Genomic DNA, 6000 nt, shown 5'->3' with positions numbered 1-6000 from the left:
CTTCTTCTTTCTTCCTTCTTCCTTCCTTCTTTCTTTCTTCCTTCCTTCTTTCTTCCTTTCTTTCTTTCTTCTTTTTCTTCCTTGTTTCTTTCTTCCTCTTTCTTCCTTCTTCATCTTCTTTCTTCCTCTTTCTTCCTTCCTTCTTCTTCTTCTTCTTCTTCTTCTTCTTCTTCTTCTTCTTCTTCTTCATAGTGTGTGAGTGCTTAGTTTCTGATTATAAGTCTTATGATGACGATGATGTTAACAGTGAGTGATAGTGTGACGACATAGTGATAGTCATGATGACGATGACGATTTACAACAGATGACTTGCAGGAGGTGATGGTGGTGACAGGCAGACAGACAGATTTTGACGGGGTAATCATAATAAATGGGAGGGTGGCGTTATTGTTATCTTGAGGAAAACTCAGGTGGGGGGGGGGCTGGGAGGAGGAATATTAAATAGTATGTTATTAATAGTAAAATGCTAGGAATTTGAGAGTCGTAGAAGGTGGCTTGACGCTATTGGCTAGTGAAAATACTTAACTAAAGAGTATCGGTGTGTTTGGATGAGACTACATATTTACTGTATATATGTGTTACTCTTCAGTGTACATATGAGGTGAGAGTAATTACCGGGATTAGTTTAATAAAGTGTATAAAGTAATCCTTCTTAACACTTATAAATCCCCCCTCCCCAACCCCCCAAACCCCCTCACTTATAAATACCCCCTACCCTTCTAACCCCCCAAAGAAGAAAATATTGTTGTGGTGATATACTGCAGATGTGTTGTATTAAAGTCTTTCAAGATATATACATTGGTGTGAGTCAGCTGGTGACCAACCTCTGTACTGTACATGAGTCTCAGGCAATATTAACTTAGTGGGTTTAGTTACACACTTATGTTCTGATTTACAGGTATAACAGACACAGGTGTTTGGCTTCACTAGAGGCTGTTGGTCTTGTGTTATATATTATACTGAATCAAACAGACATATGTTGTGTAAATTGTTAAATAAGTGATGATAATTTATGGGTTTCGTATCGGTACTAACAACTAATTGGCGTCTGAGTTTTAGAAAGAAGAATGAGCATTTGTTTTGCCTTAAAGCATGACTTTACATAATGGTCAAGTATACTGGACTATATTGGGCCCTTAAGAGTATGTTAGTTACAGTAGGTGTTGAGATAGACACCCAGATGACAGATAACCTAAACTTGATAAAGAAATAATAATAAGTAGTGGACTATAGGGCCCACAAGGCGCTGATGTAATAACATGCACAGCAACAATATGTATGAAATATGTATAAAAGGTACACAGGAAATATTAAGCAGTGTAACCATACATATAAAAGACATAGCAGCCATGTTAAAGAGTGCAGCCATTTACAAAAGAGTCCTGTTTGGTCAGGAGGAGGAGGAAGCGTTGTGCAGTGAGGAGCAGAAGTAGGAGTCGCAGTTGGAACGGATCCTGCAGGAGAGGCAGAGTCGCTCAGGACGCCGCGGGCAGAGACTGGCACTCACGCAAGTATGTACACTTGTGGGTACCTAGTGTGTCGCCCCTCTACACTACAGTACACCTACGATACACTCTTGTCTTCTCTACTGTACCACTGTCGACCACACACTTTATAAAGTTACTCTTGTCTTCTGTACTACTGTCGACCAAGACCTGTTGTCTTCTGTACTACTGTCGACCAAGACCTGTTGCCTTCTGTACTACTGTCGACCAAGACCTGTTGTCTTCTGTACTACTGTCGACCAAGACCTGTTGCCTTCTGTACTAATGTCGACCAAGACCTGTTGTCTTCTGTACTACTGTCGACCAAGACCTGTTGCCTTCTGTACTAATGTCGACCAAGACCTGTTGCCTTCTGTACTACTGTCGACCAAGACCTGTTGCCTTCTGTACTACTGTCGACTGACCTGTTGTCTTCTGTCTGTTACTGTCGACCAAGACCTGTTGCCTTCTGTACTACTGTCGACCAAGACCTGTTGCCTTCTGTACTACTGTCGACCAAGACCTGTTGCCTTCTGTCGACTACTACTGTCGACCAAGACCTGTTGTCTTCTGTACTACTGTCGACCAAGACCTGTTGTCTGTACTACTGTCGACTAAGACCTGTTGTTTCTGTACTACTGTCGACCAAGACCTGTTGTCTTCTGTACTACTGTCGACCAAGACCTGTTGTCTTCTGTACTACTGTCGACCAAGACCTGTTGGCTTCTGTACTACTGTCGACTGTTGTCTTCTGTACACTGTCGACCAAGACCTGTTGCCTTCTGTACTACTGTCGACCAAGACCTGTTGCCTTCTGTACTACTGTCGACCAAGACCTGTTGCCTTCTGTACTACTGTCGACCAAGACCTGTTGCCTTCTGTACTACTGTCGACCAAGACCTGTTGTCTTCTGTACTACTGTCGACCAAGACCTGTTGCCTTCTGTACTAATGTCGACCAAGACCTGTTGCCTTCTGTACTACTGTCGACCAAGACCTGTTGCCTTCTGTACTACTGTCGACCAAGACCTGTTGTCTTCTGTACTACTGTCGACCAAGACCTTCTGTACTGTCGACCAAGACCTGTTGCCTTCTGTACTACTGTCGACCAAGACCTGTTGTCTTCTGTACTACTGTCGACCAAGACCTGTTGCTTCTGTACTAATGTCGACCAAGACCTGTTGCCTTCTGTACTACTGTCGACCAAGACCTGTTGCCTTCTGTACTACTGTCGACCAAGACCTGTTGCCTTCTGTACTACTGTCGACCAAGACCTGTTGCCTTCTGTACTAATGTCGACCAAGACCTGTTGTCTTCTGTACTACTGTCGACCAAGACCTGTTGTCTTCTGTACTACTGTCGACCAAGACCTGTTGCCTTCTGTACTAATGTCGACCAAGACCTGTTGCCTTCTGTACTAATGTCGACCAAGACCTTTTATCTTGTGGACTTCCAGGACCTGTTGTCTTCTGTACTGCTGTCGACTACTTCCTCACTGTTAGTAGTTATATGTTGGACAGTAGTTGGGTGAGGTAGCCAGTTGGTCTAGACTCTGGCCCAGCGCCTCGGCTCACGACGCTACAGTACAGGCGGTGTTGTCTCTGTGCTGGAGACCGACACCTGAACACTGAGACGTGTTCCCTATGGCCAAGTCTCTGTTGGAAATAATCACAGGAAGTAATAATTGGTCTGTCAAGCAAACCTGCCGCGAGCTGAGTGATGACCGTCTCGGTGTATAATACAACAACCACAACATGTTTTGACTCAAGATTAAGTTAGAAATTAAAACTAAGAAGAGTTGAGATAATTTATTGGTAATGAGAGTTAATACCTTGCCTTAAACAACAGCTAACACATATGAGCTGAAAATGTCACCCAAGTAGTGTTTGCTTTAATATAGAATAAGTTATACAGCATTTATGGCGAGTCTTTACTGAATAGCTCTAGTCAGTAATGCTTTACTGAGTCGTGGGTGTAACCCCATGGTGTGATAGCGCCGTGGGAAGAGGGAAGGTTTCAATGAGTCATTCGTAAAGAGCATCCATAGAGCTGACCAACACGACTAAAGATAAACATTGACATAGAGACGGACATAAAGAACAAAGACTTTGGTGTGTGTGTGTGTGTGTGATTTTTAGTTGTAAGTATAGTAGAGTATTTATTTATTTATTTAAGCTGTTTGGCAAAGTAAGTTTACACCACCACACAACTACACCAGGTTAGGCAAGGTAAGGTAAGGTTAGGTGAGGTCAGGTTGGTTCAGGTAAGCTTAGGTTAGGTGAGGTCAGGTTGGTTCAGGTAAGCTTAAGTTGTGACTGAGGGTGGCGGGGGAGAGTAAGTTGGGTGGTCAGTTGTGTGTGTGTGTTATTTACATTATGGCGGGGATATTCACAACAATCTTCCTCTGTGGTGATAATATTCTCTCCATTACATCCCCAAGAACTGTTATGAGTGTTACTGTCGAGAGGTCACAGGTCACAGCTATGAAGAAGACAACAACAGGGCGTTAACAGATCAGTGCAGTTGTCACCTGAGCTTGTCGCCTGACCTACTGGTTTTTGTGTCAGCGTCTTAGGATATTTATTAATGTAAAATGAAAACCAGCAATTTTTTTTCCTTCCTCGTTACTGGTCTGAGGAAGTGGCGGGACTTCCCCGGTTTATGTTTTTGTGTATCTTTAATAGTTATTGATGTTGTTTGTGTCCAAGGTCAGCCGGTGTTAATGATAGGGGTTTAATGGCGTTGTTTAGGATTTGAAAGAGAAATGCAGTCTGGTTCTGCCTTAACAACACACATTCCTGACCGACTGAACCACTTGCACCGCGGGTAACATAGCGGCAATAATGCTCTGAGACTCCTCATTATTTAGTTTGGTTCACGTATCTTCGACTTGGAATATCAACAAGCTGAGTCACGTTTGGGATTCACGGCGAAAATTTTGCAGTATGTTATATCTGGGTGAGGTAGTGTACCGTGTTGTGTTATGGGCGCAGTGTTGAGTCTCTCGTTTAAGTCAGTCACTTCGGTATAATCTTACTTGTATAGCTATGAGGAATATTAATCTTATGAGCGTTATGTGGACCTGGACCTTGGTGTTGAGGATAAACTTCCCTCCTTTGATCATAAAAGGTTTATTGCTGAGGTTATTGTGCATAGTTCAGTGTTCTTTATGAGGGAGTCCTCAGCAGGGGCGGGTGGGTCCTCAGGGGGGGTCCTCAAGGGGGGGGTTGTTAAGGAAGTTTGGATGGATGGAATTAAGTGATGGTTCCTGGGGTGTCACCTTGATTGATTGATTTAATTGTTATGTCTTTGTAATGTTTTAGGTGTAATATGTGTACAGAGAGAGAGGCAATATGGCCACTAGCCACCAGTAACCTGAGGGTCATAATGGGTAACCCGGGGTGATCAGAAACAACTTTTTGTGGCCATCAGGACAGCCGGGCTGGGCCGGACTGGGTCGTGTAGTGGTGGCCGGTCGCTGTGGCTAATCAGAGAGACGCTTTAATGTGCAGTGGAAGTGGAGGCGTCAGGTGCAGGGGCTAGTTTATGGTGCACCCCTTGTAGTGTGGGTGAAGCGAGGTTCTCAAGCACTACAGGTGACCGGGTGGAGATGCTTGTCCTGATGACTCACGGTGTTGATCTCTCTCTCTCTCTCTCTCTCTCTCTCTCTCTCTCTCCTGCCTCTGTACCTCAGCCAACACCTGAAACCGAACAGGTATTAATTAAAAGTTTTGTAGCTCATTAAACACCTGAAAATCCTGATATCTCATTCAGCAGGAATTACCTGCAGGTGGAAGGAACAGTTACCTGTGGTGGGAGGTGCAGCTGGGTGTGGTCCTAATCCAACGCTCCCCTCTTGTACCGCCTCTGCCGGGAATCTTCCCTTTTGAGCAAAAACTGACGTGTGTGTGTGTCCCTGAACCTTATCCTTCTACCCCCGGACCTTCACCACGCCGTTAATTTAGTAACGGGCATAGGGCGAGGTATGCCCCCCCCCCTCCCTTCCCTAACTCTTACCCGCATATTTTTTATCTGATCATTTTCCCGTTCCATCTTTGTATCTCCCTTCTTCCCTCCTCTCCATCCTTCCTACTGTCCTCTCCCATCCTTCCATATTTGTCGACGTTAGTGAATCTCTCAGCTCCGGGTAGAGAGAGAGAGAGAGAGCATACATTTAGTAATCCCCCCAACCTCAAAAAATTCCCCCACCGTAAGACAACACACCCAAAATAACCTCATTCACCAGACATTTTAAGAGGTTGAGTTCGTCCACTAAGTCCCTCAGGAGAAGAGTTCCTCGCGCCATAAAACACGTTTGGTGCTGAGAGTGATGGTGGACCTGTGGCCTTTGCTGCATCAAGACCCGTGTGGGAGTCTCCTGAGCCCTGGATGACGGTGTATAGCTTGTAGTCCTCTCCTCACCTCTGTCCCTCCTGTCTGCTGTAAACTTGAAATGTTTTATTTGTTGGAACGGATCCTTGTGTGTATTCTTGACGACACCCCCGCCCCGCCTGACA

The sequence above is a fragment of the Homarus americanus genome, unplaced genomic scaffold (assembly GCF_018991925.1).
Source record: "Homarus americanus isolate GMGI-L3 unplaced genomic scaffold, GMGI_Hamer_2.0 scaffold20465, whole genome shotgun sequence".
Lineage (NCBI taxonomy): Eukaryota > Metazoa > Arthropoda > Malacostraca > Decapoda > Nephropidae > Homarus > Homarus americanus.
Note: the sequence above shows the minus strand (reverse complement) of the source record.